Raw genomic sequence first — 13790 nt, 5'->3', positions numbered from 1 at the left:
AGGCCTTACAACTAAACCAAAGACTCTCATTCATTGCACCTAAGTTAAAGGGCCTGTTGCCCATTCAATATTACCTCAATTAAGCTGCAATTTGTTAGTTGCTGTTGATGACAAATAAAGCAACATCCACTTAAGTCTTACGGTCTCCTGCGCATCATTCCAGTGATTATACTACATAATTGGCGACGAGGATCACCACTGGATCTGCGCGGTACCATGCAAGGGGCAACACCACCACCACCTTTCCTCCAGACTCCAGGTAGGCCAGCCATTCCGTGGCCACAATGGCAACCCTTATTCACCACGTATGTGGAGGCCTTGGGTGGTGCAGGCTATTCGGCGGCGAGACGCAGGGCGATGCTACTAAATGCCCTGGGCGTCGAGGGACAGAGGGTGTTCGATAGTCTCACCCCGGAGTCGGTAGCAAGTGACAATGACGTCGTATTTAATGAAGCCGTGAGAAGAATTGTCAAGCAGTTCGCCAGTAAGGAAAATACAGTCCTACACAGTATAAGATTTTACAGCTGCAAACAAGAGGCGTCGGAACCAGTAGACGACTACGTGACCAAGCTGCGCGAGTTGGCGGCGATTATGCAACTTTGGAAACAACGCTGAAAGTTTGATCTGCGACATGCTGGTTTAGCTTAGTTTAGTTTAGTTTATTATTTGGATGGCGCGCCATGCCCTGGAGCATCAGGGCGCAAACAGACAAGGATATGCTCAACTTGGTTACAGTTACATAAGAATAATACGAGGGTGCTGAAATATGCTGAGCTTGGCTACAGATATGCTCAGCTAGTTGCACGTACATGAAATAAGCAGATAGTATAGGCATCAACAGTGTTACAGTAAGCAATTATGTACAAGGAGCGATCAAGGAACAGGGGAGCGGGGAGCAATCTCCTGCGTAGTCAATGTCGCGAAATATGAATTATATATAGTTATGTACAGTGTGGCATATAGGGTCACGCGAGTTAACTTAGTTGGCTGTCCTTGGCTCTTAACCACCTAGTAAGGTTCAGTCTAAAGTTTGCGAAGGGCTGGGGTTCTCTGATGTCATGAGGGAGGGAGTTCCATAACTGCGCAGCCTTAACCGGGAAGCTATTTCCTCCTATGGTGGAAAGTTTGAAGCGCGGAACATGGAGGCAATTGGCGTTGGCTGATCTAGTAGGTCTGGAAGAGGTTCTTTTGTGTAATCTGTCCATGAGGTAGGGTGGAGCTTTGTTGTTAAGGCCTTTGTGGGTGAGGGAGGTGATTTTGAGATGAATTTTGTCGGCGGTGGAGAGCCATTTGTATTCTCTTCTTATAGAGGACATATGCTTGTTTCTATTCATTTTGAGTGCTGCTCTCAAGGCATTATTCTGAAGGACGTGAATTTTGTGGATGGTCTGTTTATTTGCCCCAATGTAGAGTCCATTACAATAGTCTAATTTGGAAAGTATCAAGGCTCTGGCAAGTGTAATGCAACTATCTGTGGAGAGGAATTGTTTGCTTGCTCTGATAAATTTGCATGTGTATGCAGTGGCAGAAGCTAAGGAGTTAACTTGTTTGGTAAAGTTCATAGCGGCGTCTAGGTAGAATCCAAGGGTTTTCACTTAGTTAGCTACTTTTATGTTGTTCCCGTCGATAATGAAGTTGTCATAATCGGGGCTAAGTTTGGATATGTAGGAGGTGGTGCCTAGGATGATAAGCTCAGTTTTATCATCGTTCAGGCATAAGCCGTGTGTGGCCATCCATGCCTGAACGATGCTATATGTTCTGTTCACTAGGGCCAGGTCCTTGGCGTAGTCTCCCGAGAGTGGGAGGAGGATCTGGGTATTGTCTGCGTAGTTGGTGTAGGCGATACCCAGATGATCCATTTCATCGAAGAGGGGCTTCGTGAAGACATTGTAGAGGGTGGGTGACACACAAGACCCTTGTGGTACACCACAAGTTATGGGAATAGGATCTGCTGAGGCTGATGGAGCGAAGACTCTCATGGTCCGGTTACTTAGGAATGACTTAATCCAGATTAGGGCTTCTTTAGAGAAGTGGGCTGCAGAATCCAGGTGACTACAGAGGACTGTGTGGTCCACTAAGTCGAATGCTGCTGATAGGTCCAGAAGGAGAAGTAGGGCAACTTGGCCATTATCTCTGCATTCGTCTATTTGGGCCTTAAGGTCTATTAGCGCTGTCTCGGTCCCATGTTGTGGGCGGAATCCTGATTGACGGGTACCAAGTAAGTGGTTAGACTCTAGGAAGTTTTGTATTTGCATGTAAGCCACTTTATCTAGAATTTTTAGGAGAAAGGGCACAGTCGTGATGGGCCTGAAATTGGTCGGAGTCAAGGGTTTGTTTCTTTAGTAATGGCAATACCCAAGATTCTTTTAAGTTGTTTGGGACTGAGCCTGAGGTAAAGGATGAGTTGTTTGTTTAGTTATAAATGGTGCTAATTCTCTTGCAGCATCCTTGCTGAGTTGTGCTGGGCATTGGTCGCCTTTGCAGTTGGACGGTTTAAGTGGTGCTGGTTAAATGAGCTGGTGGTTCATACTAACAGCAGGAAAATGCAAGATAAGTTAATACTGGAGAAAGAACTGCAACTAGAGAAAGCGGTTGAAATAGCGAGAGAAGTGGAGGAAACAGCAGGCAGGAGAAAAGAATACGCAAGCGGGCACAGCCAAGCCGAGGTACAAGCGGCAACCTTCTGCCCAAAGAAAGAGAGGCCGGTCCCCGACTCGAGAGAAGGGAAATGTGTGAGAAAAGAACCGTTGAAATGCCACAGGTGCACCTGCATGAAACACTTAGCGTATGACAAAGAGTTCCCGGCAAGAGACAAAGAATTCTCGGTGTGCAAGAAGATTGGACATTTCTCCATAGTGTGCCGATGAGGCAACAAAAAAATCACCAGTGTCAACGCCGAACACAATACGGAGAGGGTATCGTTCTCGGATGAAGAAGGGAGACCTATCGTCATAATGGTAAACAGCACGCGAGCTAGAAGAGAGAAGCCTCACTGTGCCATCAAAATCAATGGATTGGAAACAAGAGTCATGGGCGATTCTGGCTCGGACCTAACCATAATACCGCTGCACACGTACAAGGAGATGATGGGCACCGAGACAGTCCAAGTGCTCAGCACACGGCACAGGCCTACAGTGTTCGGTGGTGCGTCAGTAGATCTGCTTGGCTACATCAAAGGCAAAGTGGAGTTCAAAGGGAGAGAGACCACCACCAAAGTCTAGTGCTAGGGTGGGATAACCAAGCAAAACTAAAAATCAAGCTGGACCCCGGCACAGAGGATCAAATACTGTCAGTCGGGTATAGAAGAGCGCTGGTAGCGAAGGAAGATTACCCAAAGTTATTTTCGGAAGAGCCTGGACACATCAAGTGCTTCGTCCACAAAATACTAAGCATCAAACGACACATAGTGCATGCTTCGTGCCTGCAACCATTTAACCCAGACTGGAGTACAGTCATCACCACGGACGCCAGTGCCTACGGTTTAGGAGCCATTCTTACCCAGAAAAAGGGTGACACAGAACATGTGGTAGCGTTTGCTTCTAAAGCCTTATCGTCAGCCGAACAAAATTACTCCAGCATCGAGAAGGAGATGCTGGCGTGTGCATGGGCCGTGGAACATTTCAGGACATGCGTGTGGGGCACAAAGTTCATAAGTCCCTCATCCATATGCTCAGCCCAGGCGGCCCCAAAGTGTCGACGCCCAGATTAGCACACAGAGCTGCCAAGCTGCAAGAATACACTTTCGAGGTACAACATATCTCAGGGTGGAAGAACTCACAGGCGGACTGCATGTCAAGATTACCAGAAGGAAAAGACAATGCCACCACCTTCTTGCAAGAAGAGTGTATTGTGACATCCATCATAGATCTCAAGGCCCCAGACTACTTAGAGCTGAGTGAGAGACATTGGATGGAAGAGGACGGGAAAGACCCCACCATGGCGAAGATCAGAGAATGGGTCAAGAAAGGATGGCCAGATGAAAGAGCAGTGCCAGAAGGATTGAGACCACATTGGATAGTGGCAGATGAAATCTCTGAGATTGACGGCATAGTTATGAAGACCGACCAAGTAATTCCACCCACAGCCATGAGGAAAACCATCCTGTGCAGGGCCCATGCAGGCCATTTGGAGAATACCATGACATGGCGCAGAGTGAGGGAAGCCTACTCGTGGCCGTCTATGGATCAAAAGATCCGCACCATGATAGAGAGATGCCATGAGTGTCTCAACAGTGACAAGCGCCTAAAAATCAGACAAGCGCCCATGATTCCCACAGAAACGCCTGAAGCAGTGTGGTCAAAAGTAGGCCTGGACTTTATAGCACCACTGGAGGCAATGGCACCTGAACATCACTATGGCATAGTGCTAGTAGACTATCAAAGTGGATCGAAGCTGAGTTTGTCGCCAACATCACAACGACCACTGTAATAGAGGTTCTTACTGCCATCTTCCAGAGGGAAGGGCTCCCCAGTGAGTTAGTGACAGACAATGGGGTACAGCTCATATCCAGAGACAGGGAACTATTCCTGAAGAAGCACAACATCCATCAGAAGAAAGCGGCTCTGTATCTTCCCCAAGCCAATGTGCTCGTGGAGAGGGCCAACAGGTTTATCAAAGGAGCCATCCAATTAGCAAATGCGTCAGGAATGGATCGCCTCAAGACGACCAAGGAGGCCATCGCGGCTCACAGACTGACTCCCAACAGGATCACCCACATCTCTCCTTTTCGCATGTTGAGAGGGAGAAGGGCAGCCTCCACACTAGCGCCACCATGGTTGGCCAGAGTAAGAGAAGACAAGGAAGTGGACATGTCAGAGGTTGTGTGGAGGATAGAAAACAGCAAAGCATGCATGAAAAGGTGGATCGACAGAAGAAGAAGAACAAGGCAAAGCTCAGAGGTAACAGAAGGAGATTGGATCAAAATACAGTTGCCGGCCAAGGATCAAGTGACTGGTTCAAGGTTCAGCAGACCTGTAAGGGTGGTTCACGGAGGAACCAATTATGTCTGCACCGAAGACGGGCACACATGGAACATGGAGAGAGTAGCCATGTTTGAAATAAAGCAAGGGAGCGAAAAGACCCATGAAAGATCTGAAACCTAGGAAGTAATGGACGATGAGAGAGAGAGAGAGAGAGAACAAGAGCCGAGAACAGACAGAAGAGAAGTCGAAGAAGAAGAAGTTGAAGCGAATGCACCCGTAGAAGAGCAAGCAATTGACCACGAGCAAGATACCCGCATCGAGAGAGACGACCGGCCGAAAAGGGAACACAGAAGACCGGTGAGATACAATGACTATGTTTTGCAATAACTTGTGTTGCCTTATCAGAGGGAGGTGTGTAGAGATATTGCGAAAGAAGAGCGGGACTGCCGTCGCAGTGACACTGCCTGGGGGAGAGTTACCGCCGTTGTCTCAGGCAAGGCCGCAAGAACGGACATATATATCCAACCTGGGGGAGATGAGTGAGAAGCGGTGCTGCAAGTATTTGAAATCTCCCAACAGGGGGAGAGAGAGTGACATAGCCGGGGCCGCATGGAAAAGAGAGATAAATAAACTCATGACTCCCCCACCTGGGGGGAAAGAAGCAGTGCGGCCTCTGCTGCTGCCACTGGGAAAAAAAAAGTAATGAACATTCCAATCTCACAACTGAGGGACAGAGAGCAGCGCGGCCTCTGCCTGCCACCACAAGTGATTGAAAGTGAAACTACTTTGTCCCTGGGGGAGTGCAGAGCAGCGTGGGAAGCCGCATGAACAGAGATGAATTTCCTACCTGCGGGAGAGGGAGCGGTGTGGCCTCTGTAGTTGCCACTATGCCACAACAACAAAAAAACACTGAGCAAGTAAGTCTCCTGCATGGGGGGCAGGAGGCAAAAGAGAGGCCTGCCCCTCTGCATCAAGGGAAGATGCTGCTGCCTGGAGGAGATTGAGTGACGTTGCCACAGTCACAGAGGAATCGCCTGCATATGGTGGGAGAAAGCAGATGCCCCTCTGCATCAGGGTAAGATGCTCCAGCCTGGGGGAGAAGTTCGGCCTATACCGGTGTAGTAATATGTAATGCGTGCAGCCCGTGAGTCACTACCACAGGATGAGGAGATGATGTATCCTGGACCTCTGCCTCTCCTGCGCCCCACCACCATAAGTCGCTCCCACCAGGAGGGGAGGCTGCAGATGGCACGACCTGGGCAGCAGCCACAACGATGTTCTGGCAGAGGGGGAGACAACGAATGAGCACCCTTTGCTGCTGACACAGAAGTTGGCCCTCCTTCCGGTTGGGGCTGGAGATGGAGCAGCCTGGACCACTCCCTCTTCTGCACCCCACCCATCACCATGAGTCGCTCCCATCTGGAGAAAGCTCACAGATGGTGCAACCTGCTCTGCAGCCACAAGGAACTCCCACCTGTGGGAGGGAACAAGGATGAAACAGCCTTGGCCCGGCTGCGGCTCTCCCCTGAGAGAGTACTTGTGCGGTCAGGCAAAAGGTGAGCCAGGAAGGGCGGTGCGGCCCAAGTGCGCTGCTGTCAACTCCTGCCTGGGGAGCCTGCCCATGGTGTGGCTGTTACCGCCACCGTATCAATGTGATTCGTGACTGCCAAAAAGAGAGAAGACATGGCGGGCCCTCACCGCTGCTGCAATGCTTGCGGGCGGCCTCCTGTCTGGGGGAACCTAGGCACGGTGCAGTCCTCGCCACTGCCTATGACAGTTCCTGCATCGAGGAGCCACAACGTGGTGGGGCTGCTGCCAATGCAGTAGCAAGAAAAATCTCTCACCTGGGGAAGACCTGAATGCTGCCTTCAGTTGTTTACGCCCTGCAGGGACTCAAGGCAAGTGTCCTCCCTCTTGCCCCCATTCTCATGAGAGAGAAGGGGGCCCAAAAGACTCCAGACTGCCTGCTGCAAGGAGTAGGAACCCTGCCAGGCCCGCCAGAAGGACTGTCCAGCAACACTGGGTGTGGGGGGGTGGCTCAAAAGACCTCTGCTGTCTCTTTAATGGTGGCTTGCATGCTCAGCGCAGATTGAGAAGTGACTGACGACAGCCGATGTAGCCCCCTGTATCTCAGGGCCTGGCTTTGCCAGCTAGTGGAGCACTTTCCATCTTGGGTGAACAGACAAAGAGGGACTGCCCTGTGGCGACTTGCTGATGTCACCCACTTGTCCCCAGTGGGGCTTTCCACACCAGTGGGGTGAACCACACTCTTTTGTGGACTAAGAATGAGGTTCTGCCCCCATAACAAACCTGCTGATGGGGCCCTCAGTGTCACTGGTGCAGCTTTGCCGGCTAGTGGGGTGTTCCCTACTCTTTGCTGGACTCATAAAGTGTAAAGTGTTAAAGTTTGAAAGGTGTGTGTTAGATGCCAATGTATATATGCTTATAGTTTCATACCATGACAATGAGGCGTGTTTACAATGCAGTGATACCGCAAACGTGCTACGCTTAAAGTGGGCTCAGCAGTAATGTGTATTTGAAGCTGTGATCCTGCGTATGTCTCTCCTGCTTAAAGTAGGCACAATGAAATAGCAAGCCATGAGTGTTTATCAGAACTGCGAGAGGGTCAAGTAGTTACCACTAATACTCACAAGATAATAAACTGAACGGCTCGGACTTTGTTGGTGAACCCCTGGTAAAGAGTTTGTATAGTAGTGTTCAAAAATGACCCACGAGTGCAGTGTGAGTTTTAGCGGTCATTGTAACGCGTGTCGATTGAGGTTGTTATTGCGTGAATTGTTTGTTTTTACCCTTGGCACGGGATGTTGTGACATCAGCAACGAGCCATAGGGCGTGTGTTGAGTCACATGTTGGTGGTCACATGCGTGAGCATGTGACCCATTTTAATAAAGGTGATGAGTGGGTTTCCACTTGTCAATTGGAGCCACCACCGGTGTCTGTGTGGTGGCGAAAAAGAGCTGCCTGCTGCTGTATTGGCCTATCGGGCTGCACTGCAGCAAAGGACATCCTCACCACGTGGGAGGTGGACATGTCAGCGCCCTAACACAGTAGTCCAGAGGCTCATGCCTTCTGCTGCACTATAGTAGTAAGCAGTGGCAGATGCATGGGGGAGGTAGGGAAGGTTTTCAGGGCATTAGGTATTTGCCTTTGTATATGTGGGGGAACTTTGAGAGATCAGATGGGTTTCTGGGTGGGCATGAGCGTTATTACCAGGTCTTTTGTTTGGAGGTGTAGAATCTACACTATGGAGGGTGCCAGGAGGCCTTGAGTGCACTTTCTTTTATGAAATGGTGCTCATGACTTCACACCATTTCTACAGCAGTGCTAGGACAGTTCATAAGGGTGTATAGAAATGTGAGGGAGATAACACATTGGGCCTCATTACGAGTCCGGTGGTAACCATGCCGGTAATACCGGCAGGTTGCTGCTAGACCCATAATAATTTACCAGCACATGACTTCCCAGTAACACCGGGGTATTACAACCCTGGCGGTCCCGGAAGTCAGGCGCTGGTATATTGTAATTCCCAATTCACTCAATGGGAATGGGGAACATGGAAGTACCGCTTCCGTGACGGTCTGCCTACTGTAGCCACTGTGTCTGGCAGGGTCAGACCTGCCGGGCACAGGGACTCCGGCAGGCAGACCTGTAATATGCCAGTCCTGAAACAACGGTGCCGGTAAGCTTATCGGCACCATTGTTTCCAGACTGGCATAGTTGTAATGAGGCCCATTGAATAGTATAACGAGCGCACTATAGAGCTGAAAACATCCTCATCCATAATGGCGCATTACTTCAGATCCTGTATTTTTAAGAGCCCTACTCCAATGCACCCCTTTTTTTGATGCAAAGAGAGTGCGCCTTTGCTGCTGCACCCCCCGACACTTTGTAGTTTTGCCTTCATGTATTTTGTGAATGCAGAAAGGTTCATGCCGGGCTGATAAAACCCCTTCGAAAGCCCGTCTCCCGAAAACGACCTGCAGCTGAATCGAGATGGATGGCCGCTTTATGGAGCCAATTCTGCTATTCAGACTCAATTCCTGGACACATAAATGCACATTTTCAACAGTTAACTTTGCTCGCATGTGCTTAAGACTTTGATGAAGTGCCTGGTTTGTAGAAAAAGAATTCCAGTGCTCAGCATTTCTGCTCGAAAATATTTCTGATAGCAATAAACTGCTATACAGAATATCGTGTGGGAGGTGATGCGTTGCAACAGGAGCCCCTTACCCTACCGTGTCCTGCCCCTTTACCTGGGTACTGCCTGTTAGACCATAACATCATACCCCAATCACTGACTGGTGCAGCAGAAGCATAGAAACAAGGCTCATCAAATACACCCCTCCCCCCAATCAAACCACTGTTACTTGCCAGACGCTATCAGAACCACGTAAAAGCCAATATTGAGGCATGGAGGGATGACTGTGACGAGGAAGATTGGACGTCATAGTAATGAAGGTTACTCCGTAAGTAGTGTAGGTAAAACCATATTGTTCACCGTAGTCCCCATTCTATGAGGAGCTAGGAAAACCTGGCTTTGACAATGAGGGCATTCACTACGTATGCAAGATGTGGCTGCATTTGTCTGGCACCAAAATAAGGCTATCGAGAAAAGGAGTGACGAGCACTAGCCTTAATATAGTAATCGTCGACTCACAGAAATGCAGGTGATAATGAGTTGCAAAAGTCTCTGGAGAGGCCCAAGCAGGTTCTTTAACGAATGTTCGAGAAAGAATACCTTTGTAATGCAGACCAGGAAGCAGGCGTTAGCAATGCAGATCTTGCCTGCATAACCGCTGCAAGCTCCGACTGTGTGCCATAGAGGTAGCAACCTTGAGCATTAAGTGTTGAGTTAGATAGTTTCAAGTGTGTTTTCCTGCATCATTAGATATGAGATTAGCGATTTTAAAACTATGGATAATAATTCCCACGAGGGCAGCAGGAGACTACGTTGTGCTATGGTATCTGGCATGGGGTCTATGGAAGCCAAGAGTAGAAGGTTGAAGAGAAGAGCAGATTCCCAATACCCAAGTGAATTAGTTAATGGTCAGAAAGGAGGACACAAAACATCCATAAAGGTAGGGGGAAACAGCTGTCGGGACAAAAGAAGAAGAGTGTACGTCGTCTACTCTAAGCCACGTGTGTACTGCATGAGCCTATAAACTTCTCAGAATACAGTCCCCAGATTAAGTCTGAGAATTGGACCGTGTTCAGGTGGTGATGGTTTATGGACCAGTTGTTCTACAACATAATGACACAGGTTGGTGTTGAGCATTGTTTTGTTGATTAGGACATCATGTTTGGTGCTTTTCAGGACATTTCACATCCCTCGCTGTTATCCTAGTATTAAAGCACTACAGGTGTCAGCGGTGGGGGGCACTGACCATTTGCTGTGCACTGATGGGTGCAGGACACATCGTCATTCTGGGACAGCCTCATGTGGTGCACTGTGATGAATTGGATTCTGCCTCACAGGAGTACATTGATGAGTAGGGGTAAACTGGTTCACTCAGCCCTCCCACTTCTACAACCCAAAACCCAACGCAATCATAAAGATAAAACAGGGACCATCAAGAGATATCCTTCGCCTTTTGTGGTGCCACAGACTATACTCTTAAGAGCGGTGTGAAGGGGAACCAGTAGTGATCCAAACAGCACAGTATCACATCCCAAATCAAGGGAATGTCCAATCAATGGTCTATAAAAATATAAACACTTTAATGAAACACACCATCTACAAGTAGAACAAAAAGAGATTACTATACAAAACCCCATCAGAATCAAAGAACCGAGAGGATGCAACAGCCTGGAGAAATTAGCATTCTGAGCATAGTTCTAGTGGTGGCAGGTGCGGTACTACCATAAAAAGGATATTGGGACTCATTACAAGCATGGTGGTCCGGGAACTACGGTACCGGTAAGCATGCCAGTACCGTGGTTCCCGGACTACCATACTATGAGCTCTGTTTGCGGGTGCCGTCTTACCCGCCAGGTTTTTCTTGGCGGGTGTAACGGCACCCGCGAGCAGAGCACGTTGGATGCACCGGTACAACTCTGAATATGCCGGTGCATCCGACATCCCCATACTCATTCAGCCCTATGGGTCAGAATGGGGATCGGGGGGCCCTTGATTCTGGCGTCCGCAAATGGGCAATTACCGGGTCCGCCAAGCTCGGCTTGACTCGGTTCTTGCCCATTCGCGGGTGCCAGAAAAAATGCAACTACGGCGGCAGCCGTGCCGTTTTTAATGGCACAGCTACCACCAGAGTTGTAATGAGGCCCATTGAGTTGAAAACAGGAGCGATCAGTGACCTAACCAGTCTCTAGGGTCCCAGTGGCCTATGGGGGCAGTTTGGTGTTGCATTACCTGGATTCAGTTCTTGGTGGGCTGATGACTCAGACCCAGGTTCGAACATTGATGCAAGCTGATTAGGCTCAGTCAGGCGCATAGGATTGTTGAGGCCCTGGCAGCAAGCGGGCATCGAGTAGGGTCGAATGCAGTTGCTCCGTGCAGTTGAATGGTGGTGGTTAGAGTGATGTAAATACCATAAAGTGATAGATGAACAAAATTGTATACTAATACTCTCATTAGACAGGTCCCACAGAATTCATGATTACCCAGCACTCAATGTCCTGAAAAAAAAGACTTGGTGCAATATATTTAGAACAATTCATCACTTACAATTTTATTGATATTTGATACAAAACCTAAAATATATAGGGCCTCATTACGACCCAGGCGCTAATCTGCCGACATTACCGCCATGGCGTAATGAGCGTTTACGCCGTGGGCCGATGGCGTAAAGAGCGCCACATTACGACCCATTGCGCACGAGCATTACGCCATGGCGGTAATGTAAATAACGCCATGGCGGAAAGGGCCCCTACCGCAATTAGTGGTCACCGTAAAAAGCAGAACCGGAAATAGCGTAATCGCGGCGGAACGGGAAACAGCACGTCGGCCATCTTTAAAAACACAATCCATTGCCATCCTTCCGAACAACACCAGATCCAACCCTGACACCTGTCCCAACCCATCACCCACCCATTCAACCACCCAAAAATGCCTAAAGTTGTTAAGAAGGCATGTGACCGCCAGCGCCAGGAAAGATTTACCCGGGAGGAACTCTGCATGCTTGCGGAGACCCTGCAAGACAATGCAGCTGTCGCTTTCTCGCCGGAAATGACCAGGCCAGCGATAGCAAAAAAGAAGGCCATATGGGCGCTGGTGGCCGAGCACGTCAGCGCGTTGGGGACCGTACCCTGCACCCCTCAGCAGTGCAGGAAGCGCTGGGATGACCTTCGCATACGGGTCAGAGCCGTCATCTCTGCGAACCGCAACCTTGCCCTGGGTACCGGTGGAGGTTTCGAATCCCCACTGAAACTCCAACCGTGGGAGGAAATTTGTGCAACCACGATTGGCATGGAAGGCATTGAAGGCGTCGGAGGGATGGAAAGGGGAGTTCTGACATCAGGCGATGAAGGTAGGTGCCTCAAACAGACATGCCATAGTCACTGCAGTCCATTCATGTGTAGCACAATGTTGCCCTAGAGTGTAAATGCAACACATTAGCTCGACACTGCCCATAGCCACATGCCAGCTCCACCCTGTATACACTGCTGGCACCCACATACCTCCATCCACATTCCACACAAAAAGGAGACAACCTGCATGGCCCTGCCTGAAATCTGCCTCATCTACTGACCAGATTCATGTCAATCATTGTCATTCCAAAGTCCGCAGACCCATCAATAACGCCCTCCCTCCTTTGCTCCACCACAGGCACAGAATCACACCCCGAGGACCAGGACACCCCTGCGACGAAGAGAGCCAAGAAGGCCAATAATACCATCCCCGCACCCTCAACCTCAGCTGCAGTGAGGCAGCCCCCACAACAAGCAGAATCCACTGCAAGCAAACCGGACGGCCCACCGGCAAGCACCCCAGTAGGCAGCAGGCCAGCAGCAGCAGCTCCACCTGTACCAACATTGCCTGCCACAGAAGGCACCGGGTCTGCGGCCAGCAGCAACATGGGTGAAACAGCTGCAATTGCTGCATGTTCAGACTCTGACATTGAGGAGCACGAAGTCAGAAGCCCCACTGACCTTCTACATTCCCCCTGTTTGTCAAATGCCAGCCCCCATGAGGATCACACACAGGGGCACACAGAGGAAGAGGAGTGGCCTTCTACCCCATGCCCAGTTCTCAGTCCACAGGAGGGGAGCAGCCCCTCCATCACACCACCAGCACTGGGCATGGCCCAGCAGGGGCAGCAGTCCCTCGAGGACATCATACAACGGCAGCAACATCTGTCCACAATGCTGACTGAGCATGCTGCAGAATGTGTGGGGGCTAGGGCAGACATTGAACAGGCCAGGGAGACCCTAAGGGCCAAAATTGCGCAGAGCACTTCGACCCTGAGGGATGCTATGCAGGCCATGTCTAGGGACATTTGTGGTGAACTTGCCGGGTTGCGTCGTGCGCTCACTGAGCTCACCCACACCCTACAGGACGTGCATGCACGGGAGCAGGCAGGGACATCCTCCGCTGCCAGTTCTGCACAGAGCAGCCCCGTCCGACGTTCCGGACGGGACCTGACCTCCACAGCCAGGGGTGCCCCGGGGGCCGGGAGAGGGGGCTTGTAACAGCCTGTGGCCACTGTCACAGGCATCTGTTGACACTTACATGGGGTGTGTTGGGGTGTGCAGGGGGGGGAGGTGGGAGGGGGTCTGTTGGGGTGTGCAGGGGGAGGGGGGAGGCGGGAGGGGGTGTGTTGGTGTGTGCAGGGGGAAGGGGGGAGGTGGGAGGGGGTGTTTTGGGGTGTGCAGGGGGGAGGGGGGAGGTGG

The sequence above is a fragment of the Ambystoma mexicanum genome, chromosome 2q (assembly GCF_040938575.1).
Source record: "Ambystoma mexicanum isolate Mex_15411 chromosome 2q, UKY_AmexF1_1, whole genome shotgun sequence".
Classification (NCBI taxonomy): domain Eukaryota; kingdom Metazoa; phylum Chordata; class Amphibia; order Caudata; family Ambystomatidae; genus Ambystoma; species Ambystoma mexicanum.
This window is presented reverse-complemented; position numbering follows the sequence as displayed.